The sequence below is a fragment of the Sapajus apella genome, unplaced genomic scaffold (genome assembly GCF_009761245.1).
Source record: "Sapajus apella isolate SASKATOON/1434 unplaced genomic scaffold, GSC_monkey_1.0 scaffold4, whole genome shotgun sequence".
NCBI lineage: Eukaryota > Metazoa > Chordata > Mammalia > Primates > Cebidae > Sapajus > Sapajus apella.
This window is the reverse complement of record NW_022436944.1, coordinates 59170004-59193366: the sequence shown is the minus strand read 5'-3', so window position 1 is coordinate 59193366 and position 23363 is coordinate 59170004. Positions and strand designations below refer to the sequence as shown.

The window sequence follows — 23363 nt, the reverse complement described above, 5'->3', positions numbered from 1 at the left end:
TGATTTAGATTTGTAGGAGTATTTCTATGTTAGAAAAATTAGTTTTTGGACCCTTTTCACAAGATGGCGCCAAAAGCAAAGAAGGAAGCTCCTGCCCCTCCTAAAGCTGAAGCCAAAGCGAAGGCTTTAAAGGCCAAGAAGACAGTGTTGAAAGGTGTCCACAGCCACAAAAAACAGAAGATCCACAGGTCACACACCTTCCAGCGGCCCAAGACACTGTGACTCCGGAGGCAGCCCAAATATCCTCAGAAAAACGCCCCCAGGAGAAACAAACTTGACCACTATGCTATCATCAAGTTTCCGCTGACCACTGAGTCTACCATGAAGAAGATAGAAGACAACAACACACTTGTGTTCACTGCGGATGTTAAAGCCAACAAGCACCAGATCAAACAGGCTGTGAGGAAGCTCTAGGGCATGGATGTGGCCAAGGGCAACACCCTGACTCAGCCTGATGGAGAGAAGAAGGCATGTGTTCGACTGGCTCCTGATTACGATGCTTTGGATGTTGCCAACAAAACTGGGATCATCTAAACTGAGTCAGCTGTCTAATTCTACATCTATGTATATTTCTTCACTGTAAAAAAAAAAAAAACGACAAATTAGTTTTTCCAATTTAAATTACAAATAATTAGTCTAGTCGAGGTGGGGGGACTGAAAGGCAGATGTGGCCTCATCTGATGCTCCAGTCACATTGGCAGCAAACTGCAAACAAGCTATAGCCGGGGGTGCAGCCACGTGTGTGAGACTGTGAGACTGAGACAGGAGAGAAAGGAGAACACACAAGAGAACGATTCACAGAGGCTGGGCCTCCACCCATTCCAAACTTATGAAACTATGGAAGGGGAATTGCTTGAAAAATAGTTTGAAATGACTCATGAGAAAAGAGCTTCATAGCAAAATCAACAGTGTTATGAGATTGCAGAGAAATGCTTTTACTTCTCCACATCAACAAGTCATTTTAACAGTTTTTGGGATGCACCTAAAACGGTTTTTGTGTAATAATTTGTGGCTAACAATCTGCAGCGCTACAAGGGATGTTCTATTCAGTTCTTTAGCCCTGTACATCTGTAAGTCTGCCAAAAACAAAGATGCCATGTTCTAAACTTTGGGCTCAAAATGGTGCCTCTCAGCACAAGACAAAGGTACAAACAGACAGGCCCATGCCTGTCAAAATTGGGCCAGACTAAATTGTGCTGAGGTAAAGATTACTGAATTCAGAGAAAGCCAAGTGTTGAAGCAATGAGCCCTTTCCTTACTCTACTCTCAGGGACAAGGGAAAATAAAAGAGAGAGAAATAAATAAACAGGTGGTGAAGGGTGAGTTACTTATAGTAGGGGGATGTTTTTCATTTAGAAGTTTCTGAAGATGGCAGTATCAGAGATGTGTCTTATGTTGCCAGGTGTGTGTGTTGGGGGCAATGTAAGTTGCCCCTTGGGAAATGAGACCACCTCCTACTTTCCTAAGGCCTACACATGGCATGGAAGAGGTGCCAATGCTTCTGCTAGGCTAAAGCTGGCTGAAGGTAAGGTGCCAGGGGATATCAGCATCAGGGGCAAAACAATGTACATCACAGGGATGTGACTGTTTCCCCATCCAGGGATCAAGCAAAAGATGAAAGCTGGAGACCCAGAAGGATGGTCAGCCCCAGGGAGCCTGTGAACCAAGGAGCATTACAGCTGGCTTCTTTAATGACATTTGGGAATCAGACTCTTCGCCAGTCCACGCCAATTTCTACACCTGTTCTACTCAGCCTTGGTCGTGCTGTGCAGTTGTCATTACCTGCATTGGCATGAGCTGTCTCCATGGAACAGTGAGGGGCAGGACCTCTTCACAGGGTGGCGGGAGAGAGAATGAGTGCAAGCAGAGGAAATGCCAGACACTTATAAAACCATCAGATCTCATGAGCACTCACTATCACGAGAACAGCATGGGGAAACCACTCCCATGATTCAGTTATCTCCACCTGGTCCCGCCTTTGGGACCTCACCTTTGAGGGTGTGGACCTCAGAGCCTAGTTTCAGTGTTTTATATGTGATCTCTTACAGAAGCCCACTTACAGAGACTGATACTCTGTAATAAAATAGTGACATAAATTCTACAGCAAAGAGCATCACATAAAAAAAGGAACCATGAACCAGGGACTGGGAATCTCACTCCAAGTTTGTTCCTGAGTCTAGCTTTTTGGGTCATCTTGGATTTTGTAAATCTCAGGTTTCTCTTCTGTATACTAAGAGAATAGAAATACAAGATTTTTAAGGTTGATTTCAGCTCATTTCTTAGATTCTAACTCTGGATCCTTAGTGATATGGTTTGGCTCTGTGTCCTCACCCAAATCTCACCTTGAATTGTAATAATCCTCTTGGGTCAAAGGTGGGACCAGGTGGAGATAACTGAATCATGGGAGTGGTTTCCCCATGCTGTTCTCATGATATTGAGTGCTCATGAGATCTGATGGTTTTATAAGCGTCTGGCATTTCCTCTGCTTGCACTCATTCTCTCTCCTGCCACCCTGTGAAGAGGTGCCTTCCACCATGATTATAAGTTTTCTGAGGCCTCGCCAGCCATGTGGAACAGTGAACCAATTAAACCTTTTTTCTTTATAACTTACCCAGTTCCCAGGTATTTCTTCATAGCAGCATGAGAACAAACTAATACACTTAGTTAAAATACTAATTTTATTTTAAACTAATAATGTAATACAGACATACAGAGAGTAGGAATGAGACATTTGTCTTTTTTAGATGACCAATCCTATACCAGGAGCAACTTTTTCTTGAATATTTCTCAAATTTTTAACCATAGATATATTGTCATATTGATACTTCCTAACAGACATACAGAAATACTTCATTCTTTTTTCCCTCACTATAGAATATTCTACTATGGGAATGTATCACAGTTTATTCATGCTACTAAATGAAAGACACTAGAGAGTTTCCTATTTTGTTATTACAAACAATATTGGAATTAATATTTTTAGGCACGTGTGCATTTCTATATCATGTATTTCTAGAAATCAAATGATTAGCTCAAAGGTCAGGTGCATTTGTAATTTTGATAGCTATTGCTAAATGGTCTTCCCAAGCAAGGAGCTGTATTGTTTTACATCCCACTGAAAGCACATTCAAGCACTGCTTCCTCCTTCCTGTTAACACAGAACTACCAAAGCTCCTGATGTTGGCTAATCTGAAAAAATTTAATACTTTGTTCTTTTAATTTGCATTTACTTAGTAGGGAACTTAAACATCTTTTCAGAGGTTTCTTTTTCTCTGAACTTTGCTCCTTTTTTCTTTCTTGGCTTGTTGCCATTGATTTATGAAAATTTTTAACAAGGAAACTAGTACTTTGTGATAAACATGCCAGCCCATATTTGTAAGATTGTAAATGCCGCCCGCTTTTATTTTACTATTTGTCTTTTGATGTTAGCTACGATATACAGTCATTATCACTAAATAATGAAGGTACATTATGAGAAATGCATTGTTAGATAATTTTGTCATTGTGTGAACATCATAGAATGTACCTACACAAACCTAGATGGCGTAGCCTACCTCAACACCTAGGCTACACGGTATGACCGACTGCTCCTAGGCTCCAAACCTAAGAAGCATGTTACTATAGTGAATACTGTAGGCAACTGTAACACAATGTTTATGTACCTAAACATATCCAGGCATAGACAAGGTACAGTAGAAATGATATTACTATAGTACTACTGTTGTATATGCAGTACGTTGTTCACTGAAATGTTGTTATGTGGTGAATGACTATAATTTGTGTTGCAGAAAATTATGTTTTATGTTGTCAAAATGATCACTATTTTTTTCTTTAAGTTTTGTGGGCTTTATGTGTTTCCTAGAAAGGCTGCTTCCACAATAAGATTATAAAAGTAAATTCTCCTATATATTCTTCTAATACTTTCATATTTTTACTTTTTAACATTTTAATCTTTGGGCCATCTTGAATTTATTTTAATATAAACTGGGATTTAACTTTATTGTTTCCAAATGGGTAACCAGTTGTCTCAGCATTATTTATTAAGTAACTATCCCAGATGGCTCTGAGATGTTACTTCATTTACTAAATCTCCCCATAGATTGAGGTCTTTTTAAAAAACTTTCTTTTTTTTTCCATTGTTCTGAAGGCCCATTCTTGCATCAGAACCAAACTGTTTTAATGACTGAGTTTTATAATATATTTTAATACAGTGTCTGATATGGTGGCTACTAATACTTGATTTCAGAGGAAAACATCTGCTCTCAGGCTTATACAATAGTCACAAAAGTGGCCTGTGGATCGTGAGGCTACCTGCTCAGAAACGGAAAGGGCAGCCTGTTTACCACACTGAACTTTCTGACCGTCAGCCTGGTTCACATTTCTAGCATTTACTTTACTAGATGAAAAATCCTTATGGAGGCACTAAAGTTTGGACCTGGGAGGGATGAATGTGCCAGTATGTCTACCCTCTCCTCTGACATCTGTGACTTCTCTGAGTTTCCACACTGCCACAGTGACCTTGGATCATGGGATTTCAGGCTCACTAATGCCTGGAACTTGATGAAATATTAGAACTGCTCAAAAATGCAGTGGGCTGGTAATGGCTCCTATCAGCTTTAGGAAGTGATGGGCTAAATCCATTCTTAGTTTGCTGCTACTAGAGTAGAAATTAGAATTTGCTGATTGAGGATTGGCTCAGTTCAATAATACATTCCTTCCATAGTTCTCACATTTACTGAGGACCAGTGTGAGTCAAACACTGTTAGGGCCAATGTGTCTGCTCATTTGTTCCTTCCTCCTTTCTTCTTTCTCTCTCCTTCCCCTGTTCCCTGCCTTTGCTCTTCTTCACTCCTCCAGCCCCTACCCCTCCCATGAGATATTCTCTATTCCTATAGAATTCTATGGGTATATGTGTGTGTATTCCAGCCTTAATCCACTAAAATCCTTCCTTTCACTTGAGGCTGATCTGAAACATATGAAATCCGGGCTGGCATAAATGTGGTGGGACCAATGCAGATGGATTCCAGCTTTTCCATCTCTAGTCCAGACTGTGTTAAGAACCCAGGGTGCAAAGAAGCACCACAGGGAACAACTCAGCCATCCAATGCCCAGCTCATCTGAGGACCTTAAATCTCTTAAACCCTCACCTCCCTAGTCTGTGAATGAGGCCATCAACACTTAATAATAAGTAACAAGCATACAGAAATCACAGAGTTTTAGATCAGGAAGGAACCTTTGGTATCACCAAGCCTAATCAGATAGGGAAAGTGGTTAATTCATGTACATACAACCAGTTAGCAAGGCCAGGAAATCCGCTAGTTGCCAGCCTAGGGCTCACTTTCATCATAGTATACTTTCTCTTCAACTCCTGGAAACAAAAACTATCTGCCTGCCTTTTTAACATAGTAATTAGTCAATTACTTAATGTACCACATAATTGGGTAACTTTATTTTTTCCCCAAATGTCCTTTATATGAAATCTACAGGGAACTCCAATATGTCAGATAAAAGCTGAACCATCCTATGGAGGTGTGGACTAGGGACTTGGAGCCCACAAGCCAGGCCTGGGAAGACCTTAGAAAACCCCTGGGACTCCTGCACTGTCCACAGTCCCTGGCCACCTTCAACATCCTTCATGATTCAACAGTCCCATCAACATACTGCCCCCACCCATCAACTCTACAATTTCTTTTATATCACAAAACCTTGTGTGGATATACTAGAAATATGGATCTTTAATCTTGTTTTCCCCTGAGATTGTAAAGGTTTAGTCTGTACAGTTTCTAGGTGAACATAAAGAAGATCCCATCTCTGAGTCAAGCAGAATTGCTTTTTGGAGTTTAATGCATTTTAAACATTTTTCAAGTACCATTTGTTGAAGAAGCTGATCAAGAGATGGGATTTTGTTTTCTACTCTAGGGAAATTAACTTGTCTACAGATGATCTGGTCTCAAAGCTACCAGAAAATCATGTAGGCAGCCGTTAGGCTAAACAACTTCCTCCTTCCCTTCTTGTGAACCATCCTGAGCAGGTAATGATGAGGAGGGGGCTGTTCTATGGCTCTGACCACCAGCAATGTCCTAGGAACTCTGCAACCTAAGTGCAAAGAACTGCCTTCTAGGGAACACTGGGTTCTAACTTTGCCATTCTCAGGTATCAGACTGAAGGTTTTCCATGCTTTGACTCAATATCCTGGGTATTCTCTTTGTTAGAAGTATCAAAAATATCTATCTGGAAATTAAGATGCACAATTGATCTGTTTGTATTCAAAACTAGATAAGTACACTACACGTGTGCACGCGCGCGCACACACACACACACACACCCCTTCATGAACTGCAGAGTAAGATAAAGACATTTGTGGTTACTTGAGAATAATTACAGAGAGAGAACTGAAGCTGAGATTAGAATAGGGAAGTCAGGAAGGGAGGACAGCAGTGGCCTGTGTTGATGCAATGAAGCTGCAGAACGATAAAGGAAGCTGATACCATGTCCCAGCCTTGGACATGTATGTGGGTCTGTGAAAAGAGGGGCTGTTGAGAGGGTTCAGAGGACACAGGGTGCCCAGGCCTCCTGTGGTTGGCAGGAGAAGCCTCAGGTGTCTGGGAAGGGAAATGTTGTATCCCCACGCATGCACTGGCTTCTGACCTCAGCTGCAGCAGGCTGAGCAGGTTAAACAGAGTCACCCATTCCTCTCCAACCTCAAGTGTCTTGAGCATCTTTGAGGTTAGAAATCAACATTACTTTTAGTCTTGATTTTTCTTATTCACATAACTGATCCTCTGAAGTTACTTCTTTTAGTCGTGGCCTCTTGCCTCTAAACTAGACTTGCTTTAAATTGAACATTTCTTCATAGGCTGGAAAGGCCATTTTTTCTACAAGGGCAATGCTTTTTATTATATTCATAAAAACAGGCTTGCTTCTGAGCAAGGTAACCTGCAAATGAATGCAAATGTGCCCTTTCCAAGGACACAGCCACAGATAAAAGAGCTTTTCAAAGTAAAAATTCCCTGGCTTCTCAGGGCCTTCTCCCTCTCCGTTCCTGGCTGAGGCTCTATTCCCAGTGAGTGTGGCAGGGCCTTGTTCCAAAAGGCCCACTGGTGGACAGAAGTAGGTAAGGAATGAGGTAACAGGCTCTGAGGCCCATGCAGTCAGTTCAGGCAGTCAGTGGGCATCAGGCAGTCAGTTCCAGTTGCACTTATAGTTGCCCTTTGTCCCTACACATACCTGCTCGCTACTCCTGCAGGAGCTCCATAGGCAGGAACTGTGTGTCCTGTTCAACTCAATGCTGGGCACTGGGGACACAGCTAAGACAGCAGGGGCATGACTAAGACTACCTCCTTGTAGCATTTCATCATCGATAAAGACAACTCACAGCAAAATTTATCAGTGTCAAATGCACGGCTCAGATCAAGTCCTAGGGGAGTGTGCAGTGGTCATGACTGGCTGGTTCAGAAGAGTCTATGAGACTATAGAGGAGGGAGGTTAGGGATCATGGTCTGGCTTAGCAGTAGTGCCAAGAAGAAGGACACAGAGTTTATTTTGAAATGGGGCCTCCTCTGCTTATTTGGGAGCATATGCCTCCCAACAGCGACCTTCCCTAGCCCGAGCCTGCCTTCTCCTTCTCAAACTCCTGGCCTCAAACAATGCTTCTGCCTCAGCCTCCTGAGAAGCTGGGATTACAGGAGTGAACCACTGTGTCCAGCTCTGCCTCCTCCTTGAAAGGCGATGGCTCTGGGCTCATCTGTTCCCATCTCTACAGGATTTTGCCCCAAATTCCTCCCCCTCTGTCTTACATTGTTGACTCCACCCTCTCAACTGGCACCTTCTCATCATCATGAACTTGACTAAGTCTCTCTCTCATCAGTTAAAAATGATCATACAAAAGCCTCAATCCTCTCTCACTCACTATATTTCCCTCTTGCTTTAAGGTGTAGGTTTGATTATTATTCAGGTGTGGTGAGGCCAATAGATAGGAATATGATTGCTATTGAAAAGATAGTTCATTACTCACAGATCCCAAGAGAAAGGGCCATACTGTGCCACACAGGGCCACAGGGGGAAGCACCAGCGTTGGTCAAGAGACAGAGTGAGGGGAAAAAGTGGGTAATAACCTTTATTGTGGTTTCAATGGGAAGGAACAGATGAGAAAGAGGAAATTGACTTAGTTTGAATAATTTCAGTAGGCTCTGGGGTAAAGGGGTTGTCTCTAACTATCTGGTATCCGGCCCTGGGGTGATTAGGGCAAGGGAACAATGGCCTTGAATGTGAGTGCTCCATGGAGAAAGTGGTGGGGTGTGGGCGCTGCACACGTTGGTTTGCATTTGAAAGGCATACCCATATGTGAGCCATTTACTATCTCTAGGAATTGGCAGTCTCTCCAGGGCAGCAAGTCAAAGCATGGACTGCAGAAACCAGGACAATCTTATTGCTCACAATTGCAACTTTAACTTCTGCACTTCGCACTCCCTCCTTCAATAATCCAGTGTTCAATCTTCTGAAATTGCTCTTCCCAAGACCTTCTAAATCAAAGGGTCGCTTTGCTGGTCTTAGTTTCTTTGTTGTTTCAGCCCACAGTTTTAGGTGTTTAACCTCCTCGTTGTTTCTGAAGTGTGCTTCTTCCTTTGGCTGCCACAATACACTGACTTCCATAATGCTGGTTTCCCTTCTGTCCCTCACTGTTCCTTCTCCATTTCAGCCTTTTGTAAAGACTCCTCTTCCTCTGCCCATCTGTTGAATATCAGCACTCCCAGACCTGCATATCTGCACTTGCACAATACGAGTAGAGTGACCCCAGGGTCATGCCTGTGGTGCCAGCTGACATCTCTTCTCTGCAAGACCCCTAAAGACCCCATCAGCCCTGCTCATTGGATACTCCCACTTCTGTCTCCCAGCTCCCACACAATGTGCCTCAAATTATAAACTTTTTTCACACAAGCCGGTTGTAGTCCTTCATCCTGCACTTCAGTGACTGCCATCTTTGACTCGCCCTTTCTTTCTTTCTCACCAACACTGCTACTCAAAACTCAGTGCTGCAGCTTTTCTCTCCTGCATGTTGGCTGAAACTATGCTACGACTTCATGTCCTCTGCTAACACTTCATATCCTTTGCTAACACTTGGATCACTACAAAAAGGTTTCTAATTAGCCTGCTTACCCAGCCTCTCTCTCTCTATGCTAACGTCAGAATGGCCATTCTCAAATGTGGGACACTGATGCAATTGGTTTTGCATTTTAGAAAGATGACTCCCCATTAACTTGGGATAATGGCAGAAGTTTTGTGGTGGCATTCCCTTCTGAGTCTGTAATTTGTGTCTCTCCCTTAGCCTCATCTCCCATCATCTTGGCATTAGACCTTGTATAAAGTATCTGTCAATTCTGGAAGGAGCTTGTCAGCATGACTTAAAAGGCAGTCAGTTTAGCATCTTGTACAGATATCTGGAATGTTTTTTTGATCCTTGCCCATAACATTACTTTGGATTGTAATTCTACTGGCCTTGATGCTTTCAGTTAGCTTTGTTGAGGGATACCTATAATTTTTGCTCTGGCCAGAGACATCATTAGGTCTAAAGACCACAGGCCTTACACCTGCTGTTTCTTCTGCTTCCCTCTTTCAGCCAGCCCAACTCCTACTCCTTATCTGATTCAGTCTAGTGCTGAGCTGTGTCAATAAGACCTCCAAGATCAGCCCCCTCTATGCTCTCATAGTCTCCACTGCTGATTCCTATTAAGGTATTTATTAGGCCATATTGAAATTTCCTGTTTTCTGTCTTTTATATAACTTTATGGCAAGACCAGTAGCATAATTTATAGGGCCCAGTGAAAAATTAAATTCAGGGTCCCTTGTTGAAAATTAGAGTCTCAAGACAACAACAGCAGAGTATTAAACCACACTCAAGGCCATCAAGTGACTGCAATCCATGAAGCTGGCCCTACTTACAAGACAGAGACTGTCATGTTCTCTGTTATAGCCCCAGTGCCTGGCCTGGTGCCTGGTCCCCAGCAGGTCTTCAATAACTATTTGCAGAACTTATGAATAGGGCAATATGTAGGCATCACAATTGGCTGCCCTCACCATTCAAGTTTTTAAAAAGTTGAGTGCACAGGTTGCAACAGTAGCATAATCTATGGATAAAGCACATAGAGAGTGGTAAACATATCAATTATCATCTTATATGTCAATAGATTTAGCTTCTATTTAATAGACAGATGCTTGAAAAATAGTGAAGTCAATATCCAATTATATGCTGTTGATAAGAGCATATCAAAAAAGTCATAGAGAAAATTAAAAATGAAAACAAGGCCAGAGAGCATCAAGTGGACACAAAGAAAAAAGGAGGGCAAATCAGACAAAACAAGATTCAGGAAAAATCCATTAAATAACATGGATGATTATGTTTCCAGTGATAAAAAGGAATAATATAAATTTGAAAATATAATAGGCTGAATAACTAAATTTACATATATAATAACATCTGTTTGAAAAACAAAGATAAATTTAAAAAAAACATAGTGGGGGACTTTAAAAGCTCTCTCACTCCTCAATGGACCAAACACACAATTTTAAATAAGCACAGAAAGAAAGTGGATACTGTTAGCTTGATTGAAATACCTATGAAAGAATGTATAAAATTCAGTACCTCTGAAACAGAAAGGGCACATTTTCTCCCAAATATGCAAGAAATATTTAGAAAAATGAATCACATCCCAGCAGCCATAAACAAACAAACAAAAAATACTATTTAGGCAAAATTCTCTGACTGTACAGAAGTTGGCATTATTAACAAACACATAAACATACAAATTCAAACGACTTGCACATCAGATCTCCGTATCCCACAAAACAAAAATTATTCTTAAATAACTCTTCTGTCCAAGAAGAAATAACAAATCTAATTATGCTGTTGAGTTTCCTGCAATTTTGTATTCTTTTCACATGTAGGTGAGACTGGTCTTGGGAGCCTGAGGAAGGGAAGGGGGATGTGTCTGTGTTAAGATTGTTTTGTTAACCTGGATATTCACTTTATTATTGTTACTTAAGCTATACAAATACATATTATATACTCTTTGGTATGTGATATAGTTTGGATCTGTGTCCCCACCCAAATCTCATGTTCAGCTGTAATCCCCAGAACTGGAGGTGGGGCCTGGTGGGAGGTGACTGGATCATGGGGTAAAGTTCTCATAAATGGTTTAGTATCATTCCCCTTGGTACTTGATATGGCTTGGCTGTGTCCCCACCCAAATCTCATCTTGAATTGTAATCCCCATAATCCCCACGTGCCTAGGGAGAGACCTGGTGGGAGGTGATTGGATCATGGAGGCAGTTTCCCCCATGCTGTTCTTGTGATAGTGAGTTCTCACAAAATCTGATGGTTTTATAAAGGGCTCTTGCCCCTTGACACCTCACTGGTCTCTCTCTGCTGCCATGTGAAGGTCCTTGCTTCCCCTTTGCCTTCCACCATGATTGTAAGTTTCCTAAGGTCTCCCCAGCCATGTAGAACTGTGAGTCAATTAAATCTCTTTCCTTTATAAATTACCCAGTCTTGGGTATTTCTTTACAGCAGTGTGAGAATGGACTAATACAGTACTGTATAGTGGGTGAGTTCTCACAAGATCTGGTTGTTTACAAGTGTGTGGCACCTCTTCTCTCTTAGTCCTGCTCTTGCCAAATAAGATGCCTACTCCAGCTTTGCCTTCCCATGAGTAAAAGCTCCCTGAGGCCTCCCCAGAAGCAGATGCCACCATATTTCCTGTACAGCCTGCAGAACCATGAGCCAATTAAATCTCTTTTCTTTATCAATTACCCAGTCTCAGGTATTTCTTTATAGCAATGCAAGAATGGACTTATTTAACAACTTAAAAATTTTACTTTAAGGCAGAAAAATATTAACCACAATTTAGTAGCTGGCTCAGCCGGGAAGCATTTATATAGACATAATAGCATTTACACAGATATAATAATGTAAATGTGGCTTTACTGAAAGGTATGGGAATGGGAAGTGAGGGAGGATGAGGTGGAAGAGGCTAAATTCTTGTATAACAGATAATGCCTAAAACTAAATAATTAGCAAGGAGCAATACAGGCAACCTATATAGATATACATCTTGCACCTACATAGAGGAAAATGTTGTCATGAAAATCAGTGAAAGAGTTAAAATGGTTTTGGGCAATGGGGTGGGGCTGAGAGAAGAGGGATGAAAAAAAGAGAAGAAAAAGAAAATGTGAAAAAGTTGAAAGACTTTTTTTTTTTTTTTTTAAAAACAAGTGACTCCTTAAGCACTGTGCAAATATATCTTTAGTAAATATAACAATGTAAAAATAAAGCACAGTATAAGTTGTCTTATTATCAAGAACAATATACGCATTCAAGACAAGTTTAGAAACTAATGTTATAAGATCATCTATTTGTGACTTGGATTAAAAATCTCACTGACAGAATTATGTACGTGTAGATTAAAAATAACTCAGACGGAAATGCACCTGCTGTGCCAGGAAAACTGTGTTACATGACTCAGAGTGGGTCTGATGATGATGAGAATGTTGACACTGAAGATACAAACCAAGAGTTTGAGTAAAACTGGTTCATGAAATGAGAAAAGAAAAATGACAACAGTTTTCAATTAATATATGACTATACATAATGAATGACTTTAGAAGTGTGCCTGTCACTATATTAGTAGACATTGATTATTCCACCTATACCTCTAAAAGTTTAGGTATCAAAGATGGACATAAGAATTCTACTTTTGTTCATCATCTCATTGAGAAAATGGAGAATATTATTTGGGGTGACTTTAAATTCTAGCAAAAAATGGTTTATGTTTTGAGTTTCTGGAAGTTCTTTCTAAGCATGACACTAAAAGTAGGAACCATAAAATAAACATTAAGATATATTATCTTACTAAAATTTAAAACTACCGCAGACATGGTATTTAAAAAATGACAATACCTAGAAGTGGCCACTATGTAGCCCAACAGGCATTCTCCTGCACATGGGGTTTGAACTGATCTTTTCTTTCAGGAGAGAGACTTGGTGGTATGCATCAAGAATCCAATCAAAGTACTTACAGGTATTTAGACTTATATACAAAGATGTGCACAAAGTAGTTCTTCATAGTGAGTCATAAAAGTAGTTATAAAATTATATATCTAATAATAGGGTATTGCTTAGTAAGGCTTAAAGTATATCTTTACCATATATTATGATGGCATGCTATAAACATTCTAGAAATTATTTTTACATAAAAACATTGCTCTGTAGGAAAAGTTACTAGATAATTCCTGCCAATTAATAACCCAATTTTATATCAAAATTTTCTCTTTGGTGTTTTCCTAATTTACCACCTGTTCTTCTGTGGCCAGAGTTTATCTTCACAATACAAACGAAAAACATTCACTCCCTTTCTGACCCCAAGGTTCCCAAGATTCTGAGTGTGTACATTAGAGAAAGTTCACAGGCGTTCTGCCATTTCATTTGGGTCTTAAAGTGTATGTAGCACTCTCTTGAGGCAGGCAGTGGCGCAAGGGTGCCCAGGCAGAGAAAATGCTATCTTAAAAGGCTTGGTGAGCTTAAAGTACAGGCAGGGAGGAAGGCAGAAAGCAGGCCAACCACTGCTGTGAAAAGCACATATACCACATATACCAGGTGGGCACATTGTGGGAAGTGTTTTGACAGGCAAGTCGGAGCCAGATGCTGAAGGCCTTGAATGTAATATTCAGAGGTTGATGGAGAATCCTGCAAAGTTTTAGAGCAGAAAGATGACAATAGTGATATACTGCAGGTTTCTGGATGTCACCTCAAGTGACACTGATTTTCAGTCTTCTGCTTGTGACACATTAGTGGGTCAAGACCATCACTGAAAACACACAAACAACTTAAATAGAAACACCTGAGTGCTTAGCCCGTAGAAGGGGTTAGTACTGTTTTGCCAAACTTTTGCTCTTCTGTATAGTTTCATTTGTAGGAGTGTGTAGGTATCTGCCTCTTCGATTGTGAGGTTAAATGGAACTTCTTAATATGGGTCAAAATAAGTTTGCAATCCATTGCTGAATCCCCTATCAGGCCTCACTCAGCACCATCCTTCTCCAGGGTGTACATGCCTAACTCTGAGATGCCAGAGGTAATCCTCTTGGCTGCTAGAGAGAAATCACATCTTGTATCACTTCTACAACCTGACATTGTTGTTGCAGTTTCCCAGGGACATCCTCATCTGGCCCAAATGCCACCACTGGAACCAGGAGTAAAGGATTGGGCTTCCACTTGAACAAGGCAAATTAAACCTGCACATTTACCTATATTCTCTCCTAAATCTCATTAAAATACAAATAAGATACAAAAGTCAAAACTCCTATGGGGCCACAGCAATAACATCTGGGAAGCTGGAAAGTAGGTGAAGCATAAGCAATAACTCAACACCCTGAAGAAGCTAAATCCTAATGTTGCAGTGGGGAGCCTGATTCACATATCAGAGGCCCATCAAGGCTCAGGAATTATAAGCATCAGTAACCTTTGGAAGTGAGAATGCAGGTAGATGAAATATTTGGCCTCCAGGTCACCTTTTATTTTGTGTTTAGGCAGGAGACTTCCCTCATTCATCTCAGCAGAAGACTTGAGGTTTACTCCTTAGAAAGGCTAGCAAAAAGGGACTCTGAGACCAGGGCTTCAGGCACATTCAAGGGCAGGGGCACCCACAGGAAACATATAAGTAAGTACTGGGTTTGGCCTTGGACCCCATCTGTCACTGGGTGCCCCTGAACTAGCAGACCTACATTCCCAGTAGGAGACTGGAGCATTCCTCTCTGGGGAAACTAACCAGCTCTAAAGAAAAAGGCTTGGTGACAGTTCTCCCAGTAAATAGTCCAGCCAGATCATCCTAGGCTGAAGCCAACCAGTCAATAAGCTCTATTAAGGCCCACTGACCCCCAAATCAGCTTTCAGTGCACCACTTTTAAAGATAAACTGCCAGTCCTGGGTCATTGGCTTCTTGAGCAAAGTCGCTATAGTTGAAGACAAATACCAAAACAAACAGAATAAACACAGTCAAAGAAGAAAAAAACTTCAAAATATATTAAGAGAATATATTGCAGGTATGAGGCAACAGCATTACATAGTAAAGGGAACAGAGAAACAAAAATAACTCTCAGAAATCAAAATTATTGTGTAAATTAAGCACTTGATAGGATTGATGATAAAATTGAGGATATTTTCCAGAAAACAGGACAAAGAGAGGAAAAAAGATGAAAAATGAAAACTAGAGAATTAATCTTGGAGGTTTAGCATCTTCACTCGGAAGAAACAAAGAAATGGAAGAAATAAAATAATCAAAGATGTAATTGAAGAAAGTTTCTCAAGCCTGAAAAGCTATCCAGAATGAAATGGGTCTCCAAGAGCTCACATACAGTGTCAGAAATAAAGACCCAAAGGAAAGCACACTGGTGAAATTTTATAACATTGAGACCAAAGGAAAAATCCTAGAAACTTTCAAAGAGGGGAAAAAGCCACATACAAAGGATCAAATATCAGATTGACTCAACAGCAACAGCAGAAACCTGCCTTTTATGCTTATAATAATAAAACACTGAAAACTGATGTAACAAAGACTACATTATAGATATACTGGGAGAATGGAGGAAAGGGGGATGTGAATATGTTGAGGAGGATGGAGGTACTGAAAACAAAACCTTTTCATAGAAGAAAATAAAGGTATAAACTCTAAGAACAAAAAGGTTAAGAATACTACTTAGAAATTTGGAGGTAGATATTGAAAGAAACTAAAAGCTGAAAGTGGTGTATAAGTAGCACAGATGGGGTGGAATGGGGTGAGGAGCTATTTTTTCTTTTCACTAAATCAAAAGGATTATTTGATGTTTTAAAGTCTATACATTCATGAATTAAAATACAGCTAAGTAAGTAAGAATGAAGTCCTTGGATCTTTCAGGACCCTAAGAAATCTCGTAATGTCCCTCCTGGGTAATGGGTATAGTATCATGCTGTGGACTCTTTGTGAAATCCAAGCTTACACAGTGAAATTTCCTAGAACATATATGTCTCATCAGTTACTGCTCAAAAAACATGTATGTTGGGTTAGCTTGAAGTAAGTCAATGTTCTTAAGCTCACCCATGACTTTCCCCCTCCCTGTTGGAATAAACTAAGAAGTTCAGCCCCAGCTTCAGAGATAGCACATCTGCAGTGAAGGCAGCCATGCTACAACCCTCACCACATCAGGTTTCTGTTTTATCAATAAAAGAACAAAATTCTACCTGTTTTTGTAAAGCAGTCAATAAGAGAGGAGAAATACTTTCTCCACCTATATTGTTGAAATAGAGCCAATGGTTTAAAATGTTCTTCCTTTATGATTTATTTCTTAATGTTTGCACAGATATTCATAAGCAAAATGCTAAAAAGTGCATAAAATAGGACAAAATTGACTTAATTCTATTGCAAAACATCAATGAAAACAATCAGACAATGTATAATGAAAGATTATAGTACCTAATCAATAATAGCAAATTTTGAAATAAAGGACAAGTCAACGTTGCTTAATTATTAAAATTACCGTAACCGATGGCTTTCTTTCTGCCAAGCTCTTCCACTCAGATTTAGCTCACATGTCTTGAGAAATAATTAAATGCCAGGACACAGAGGATAGAGCTCCAAAATCTTTACTCTATGTCCTCATGGCCAGAAAAGCCCAAAGACAGAGGATAAGCCAGGTAGTCTTCTTAGGAAAAGACACAGGGTTCTGGGTGAAAAGCAATACCAGAGTGAAGGAACGGCTCGTTTCTATTACCAGCTTCAGAAGGGAGGTGACAGAGAGCTGTGAAATCTCAGACAACCACGCTGAGAAAAACCCATCAACACATGTGCAACAGGGAGGGAGAGGCACCAAACCTCATTTAAAGCTGCCCAGTTTAATACAATATGTAGGGGAAATATTACATGAATTTTTACTTTTTTTTTTCACTTTCTTGCTTTGTAAATTCAAGATCCTGTGATACGGAAAAACCAAAGACATGGTTTTATCATGTGCTTTCTTGTCAGTCACAGACTATGAGGTTTGCTTTGGATAAATGTTCTTAACACAAACATGCTTCAAAGAGCAGCAAGAGACTGGACAGACGGAAGGGAACAATTGAAAGAGAAATTTCAGGGGATCTTTCTCTGGGCAGGGCAAATTGGTGCACTCCCCATGGTATAAGACAAGCTCGAGAGTGTGTGTATATCTGTTTGGCCCCATTCATGTTGACTCCGGTGCACGTATAAACATGTACTGTGATGGAGAGTATGTGACCACTTCCTAGCCCCATGACCACAGGCAAATTATTTTGCTTCTATGAACCTCAATATCTTTATTTGTTCTAATGGTTATAATTCTCACCTTCACCCTGATTTCATAAATTTGTTGAAAGGACCTAAAGATATCATGCTGGTACTCCATCGGATTATAATGTTTTGCATATTATAGTGCTCAAATATTAGCGCCCTCTCATCTGCAAAGTACTATTACTAATATGTGTAATGTTTTTCTCAGACCACTTAAATCATGAAGAAACTATCTCAAAAGAGGAAGAAACACATTAGCTTTTTGTAAACATAGGCACTTTCTTGAAATGTGCTTCCTGCAACACCCATCCTCTTCTGATGTGGGTCCCCCTCTCTTCTACATAGGCAGGGCAAAATCAGGTGGTCACCAGAAAGAAAGTTGTACAGGAATAACTGGTTGATTGTCTAGTGCAGTTCCAAATGCCAGTTCTCAGCTGTGCCAATCTGTTTTCTATCCAAAACCAGATAGATTTTTCAGACAAAATTTCATTCTGATGCTGAATGAAACAAACATGAAATCTTGACTTGAAATTCCTAATCAAATGTACACACACACACACACACACACTCTCTCTCTCTCTCTCTCTTTCTCTCTCTCTCTCTCTCTCTCTTTATAATATATGCCTGGAGACAGATGTTTGTTTTGTATTTTTGCAAATGATTGTAAAATGTCAATAATAATCCCAGATATTGCTATAGGTCATTTTGCCTCTGATCTAAGACAGACAGACAGACAGACAGACAGACAGACACACACACACACACACACACACACACACACACACACACACACACAGAGTGAGAGAGACAGAGAGATACACACATCCAGAAGAAAAGGGGACAGAATATTTGATCAGAAAAATTGAGAAAGAGAAGGGACAGAACATTTAATCAGAACGAATAAGCATATGCCTTTATTGTGAAGAGGTTGGCAGCACTAGCTTTCCTCTGTGAGTATGCATGCATGATTCAGAATATTCATGCAGACCCAGGGCACTTTGCTTACGGAGCAACACTGTTTATGTAGAACTTAGTTAGAAAGGGATCTGCAGATAAACAGAGAGTGTTAAAGAGGGAAGAAAAAAAATCAGCCCTTTCTTGCCCACTGCCAACTAACTACAGCCGCTACCAATCGGTCCCTCTTTTCCAGACAAATGCACACATGCAAAATTCTGCTCACACTTTTATGGAATGTATTGCATTACAAATGGGTTCTCACCACATATGCAGGATATACATGAAGACTTGGAAAAGGTGAATGCCTCATTCCTTTTCAGACAAAAATCAATAGCCTTAATTCTTAAAAAAAACTAAAGGAATTTATATTCAGCAAATAAAACACAATGTTAATGCACTCCTACTTAAATATAAATATCAAAAAGGCTGCAATTGCTGTTTGACTTGAAGAACAAGTTGAAATCATGGAATGGTCTCTGATGAGGCCCAACATAGGTCATCCAAGCTGCTAATCCATTTTGACTTTTCATTTTGATGGTGAAAGTGCTAATGACTCTGATTTACATGGGAGTGTAGTACTAAACCTGGATCAGAGTATCCGGGGTTGCTTTGACACAGAGGAGCAGATGAGGAACACCAGATGTCTCTAACACTCTTTCATCTGAATTCCTGTAGCAACACTTCATTCTCGTTAAGTCACTGAGCTCATTTTCCACCCCTGCTGTCCATTTTGTCAATGGGGGATCACAAGTACCCCTTCCAGTGTCCAAATAGCTTGAACGGACAGGATGACCAAATGGGTTCTGCAGCATTTCCATGCCTCTGAAGATTTCTGCCTACAGAGACACTCAGGAGACGCTGAGCTCTGGTATCACCCTGTGGGACACTTCCTCAGGAATGGAAATTGTGCACATTTGTTCCCAATCCCCACCTCCAGAGTGGGAGCCTGGCCAAAGATCTCGTGCGTGTGGGTGGAGGAAGGGGTGTTTTAATTTTAACATTACCCACCATGGTGGACTTTAGGGCTTTGAATAGAAAGCTCTACTCCATCTGTATATAGCCAGAAATATCTCCCAAGAGAAGGCTTGAATAAATTGCTTTGAGAGGGGGCTTTTTTTTTTTTTTCCTAACAAAATTAAAAACCTGACCAAGATTCAACTGAGCACCTTAGAACCCACTCTTTGGAAAGCCCACAGACTTCTGAACTCTTTTTGAGGGCACTGTAGTTCAGAGGATAAGAATGCCAACCCTGGAGCCAGCATACTTGGATATGAATCCTGGCTCTGACTTCCTTGCTGTGAGATCATGGGCAAGTTACTTGATCTCTCTTTCCTTAGTTTCTGCTTTTGTAAAATGGGTAAAGTATATCTGCCTCATGGAGTTGTTGTGAGGGTAGCTGAGTGCTTCAAACAGTAAAGGAGGTGGCTCTCAATAATTTTAGTTATTATACAGAAAAGCAATTAATTTCCTATTCCCATAAGCTTTTCTCTTTTTTCAGTCGTGGTTGGTTTCATTTGAAAAGGCAGTGAGTCAATGCCTAGTGTTCACTGAAGAAGTCAAAAGCCTCCATGGCAACAGAGGAGCCTTTTTCTGAGTTGCTGGCAGGGCTGCTGATAGCCAGGCAAGCTGATGCAGAAGGCGAGGAGTTAGGACCCACGGGCGGAGCGTTTTGCTTCACCCAAACAGTAAACTAGGGGCTTTGCCAAACAGCACAAGCTTTGCCAAACTACATCTCAGAGTGCCCAGATTTTTCTTACAGTTGTTATTTTGCCTGGTAAAGAAAGTTTTCATTATTTCAAAGATGCTGATGCCTTTGCCCAATGCCACATTGTGATCCATGCTGCTCTGAGATTCCCTGGGGAATCTGCCAGGCTAGACCCCACTGCTTAGGCTGCTCTCATAGCAGCTCCCCTGGGGCTGGTCCAGGTATCCCTCCACGGAGTCCTCTGCATAACATCATGCAGGAATTCTGGCCTGGGGCGGCCATTCCTGTATCCAGAGCCGAAACAGATCCATTAAAAATGATCTACTTCTTTGGTCATTTTGCTGTGGTTGCGGGGAGTCAAACTCATGCACTCAAAATCACCCGCACACACAAGTCCCTACATTGATTTATGAGGCTACCTTTGTCACATGCTGAATTTGACTTTATCCTCACAGCACCTCTGCTGCTACACAGTGAGGATTCAGGACGTGTGAGATGCACTTCAAGTGAGAAGAGAGACACGAGAAAATATTGCCCTACAGGTCCAGAGAGCTGGGTCTCATCCCCACTGCTTTCGCAGTGGCTGTGTGACTGTGCCCAGGTCACTCCCTTTTTTTGACCACAGCCCTCTCATCTGAGGCACTCTGTGAGAGCGCGAGACTGCTCTCTGAGGATGGAACACCAGTTTAGGATTTGACTGCCATCTGGGGTATATGTAGAGGTAGAGTGGCCTGAGAAAACCTACGAAGGCCAACTTGTGAAGGAACAGCAGACAGACATGGTCGGAAAGCTCAGGGTTGGGGGAGTGGGTGCCGGAGCCTGGGGGAGGGGGAGATGGTGGAGTGCTATGGTATGGAGTGTGAAGGGTGAGTGTGTGTGTGTGAGAGAGAGTGGCTATATCATGGATGTGTATGTTACAGAAACGGGGATGTATGTGTGAGAAAAAAAGATGGGGAGAGGGAAGGCACTGAGGTGGCAGGAGAAAGAGAAGGAGGGGAGGACAAGTGGGAGAGAGCAGAGGGAGAAAGGAGGAGGAGAGAAGAGGATCTGTGCAGTATGCAGGAAAGATGTGTGTGAGAGCATACAGCGTGAAAAACGGAGACTGGAGAGAGGGAGGAAGGGCAGAATTGAGGGAGAGAGAGATGGCAATGTTGGTGAGTGTCAGCTGTGTGTGAGTGCACGTCTGCATGTGGGGCTTCTGCGTGTGCAGTGGCTGTGTAGAGGCTGGAGAAGTGCACACAGCCCCGCCCATACATTTCTCAGAAACCTCCCTGAGCTCCCTGGAGAAGCATCAATAGGGGCTTTGGGAAGTTCTCCCCCGCCCCCGCCCTCCGACTGCCTATAAAACAAGGCTGGCTTCTCAGAGTGTGAAGACAGAGGATCAGGACCCTCCCTAGGGTCCTGCCCTTCTTTTCAGGGCGAGGCTTGTGGGCTCTGAGTGTCTGGAAGTCTGACCCTAAGCTGGATGTGCCAGTCACACATTAGCTGGGGGTTCTCAGAGCAGCAAAACCTGTGAAGACAGCAGCTAGAAGTGGACTCACCCTCTTTGCTTAAGGAAGAAGGATGCCATGATCTGTTTACAGTGCCAGACCTGGCAGTCTTCCCTGAAGGGCCCTGAGAAATTGGGAGGAATCCTAAACAGCCCCAATAAAACCCCATGCTTGTTTGCTGGCTCTGGGTCTCTTCTTTGGCATCTTGAATGTGGTGCCTTCCCTTCTGAGGTTAATAGGGAGGGGTAACAGCACAACAGGGCCAGAGGTACCAGCCCTAGGCTTCAGCTCCCTGGGAGATTCTGGGAGAGAGTCATTACTGAGTATAAATCTGTGATGTACCAAAGGATTCTGGAGCACCTGGAACATGAAGTCCATCAGCAGACTAAACTCCTGTGATGGGAGCACCCAAGACAGACTAGCTTCTGGAAGTTGTTGGTAGTAACCTCAGGTTCCCAGGTAATTGGAGTGAGATGGTAGAAAAGATTTTGGATTTCAGAGCCAAATTAACTGTTTCAAATCCAAGCTCAGTGCTTTATTAGCTGTGTAACTTGGAGCAGGCAAAAACTTCCCTCAGCTCATCTCCTACCATGTAAATAGAGGCCAACGCCTAACTTGCCGGCTTTATGGGGATTTGTTGAGCTAATGTATACGATATACTTGACACCCAGGAAGTGCACCGTAACTTTAAAACCCTTTGCCTTCCCTTCACAGGGCTGTGGATGACCAACCTGAGCCACATGTTAAAAGAGGAACCCTAGACAGCCCCAAGCACTGCCCAAACCATCTCAGAGGAAAGCCCTGGACTTCTCCTGAATGCCCATCCGTCAGCTTAAGGGCCTGCCTGGCTGGGGTGAGGGATTTAAGGAGGCATAGCTATTCCTTACAGTGTGGGTGAATACCTTTCCCAGCCCTTCCTGGCAGTTGCTGTTGTTATCAGGGAAAAGGGAGGGAGCCCAGGAAGCATGCAGAACAGCCAGGGAGACATCTTGGGGGCTTTAGGGTGTTGACCATGAACAAGCAGCAAAAACTTTAGGCAGGGTCTCTGAATTAAGAGTTAGTGGCAGTTTCAAAAGCTCAAGGGCTGACTTGGAGCTCCAGATGTACCTCCCTTCACAGTCATCCAGTGAGAAGGGCTCTGTGCCTTCAGAACAAGCACAGACTGGCAGGTGGGGAAAAAGAAGGTAAACACACACTGCAGAAGAGACACTTCAGGACAGAGTCCATTTCAAGGCTTACAGAGCTTCTGACAAGCAATTTATAGCTTGTGAAATGTATTCTAATGTGTCTCTTTGCAATATCATCTCTTTCCATGCAAATTCAATACTTGGCACCATTACCAGGGAGTAGAAAATGAAGACTTCTTTGGGCAATTTTAGTACAGAAATGCGCCTTCTGGGAGGTTCTGGGAAGAGGAAGAGATAATTGAGACAGAGCATTTATCTTCTTTGAATTCTCCGTCAACCCACCCGGCCCCTGATGCAGCTTGGACAAGAATCCTGCAGTCTAATTGGTAGATCAGACGCATTATTAGATGCGAGAATTAGAAGTGACAAGCAAAACACCCTGTTGCCATGATGCGAATACTCATTAAATCATTCCTGTCTAGTATTTCAGATAAAATACAGGCCAGCTAAGAATATACTCAGCAAGTGTCTGCAAAAGTATGTGCTTAGTGATTTTGATTAGACAATAGGAGGTCTGGGGTGTTTGTGATTTGCCATATAACCATTAAATTTACTATTGCAGAAAAACACCATATTCTTTAATTTAAAAAAATTGGCTCATACTATAAGGAAAGGTTATACAAAGGTGAAGCATCTGGCCAGGAAGCCCAAAATGTGGGTCTCCTTGTCATAGCCAGACCCTCTTCTACCCTAACCT

General features: G+C 41.7%; 1 protein-coding gene across 5 annotated transcripts in view; it reads right to left on the bottom strand.

Annotated features, from left to right (window-relative positions):
* Positions 1-23363, bottom strand: part of MYRIP (myosin VIIA and Rab interacting protein) — a 425307-nt gene that overhangs the window by 133634 nt on the left and 268310 nt on the right. The window contains exon 1 of one of the 5 annotated variants that reach the window (XM_032271186.1): positions 16561-17875. The exons of the other annotated variants lie outside the window; for them this stretch is intronic. The gene's annotated coding sequence lies outside the window, so the exon portion shown is untranslated. Of the gene's footprint in view, positions 1-16560; positions 17876-23363 lie in introns of those variants that run through there. 5 annotated transcript variants of the gene reach the window in all.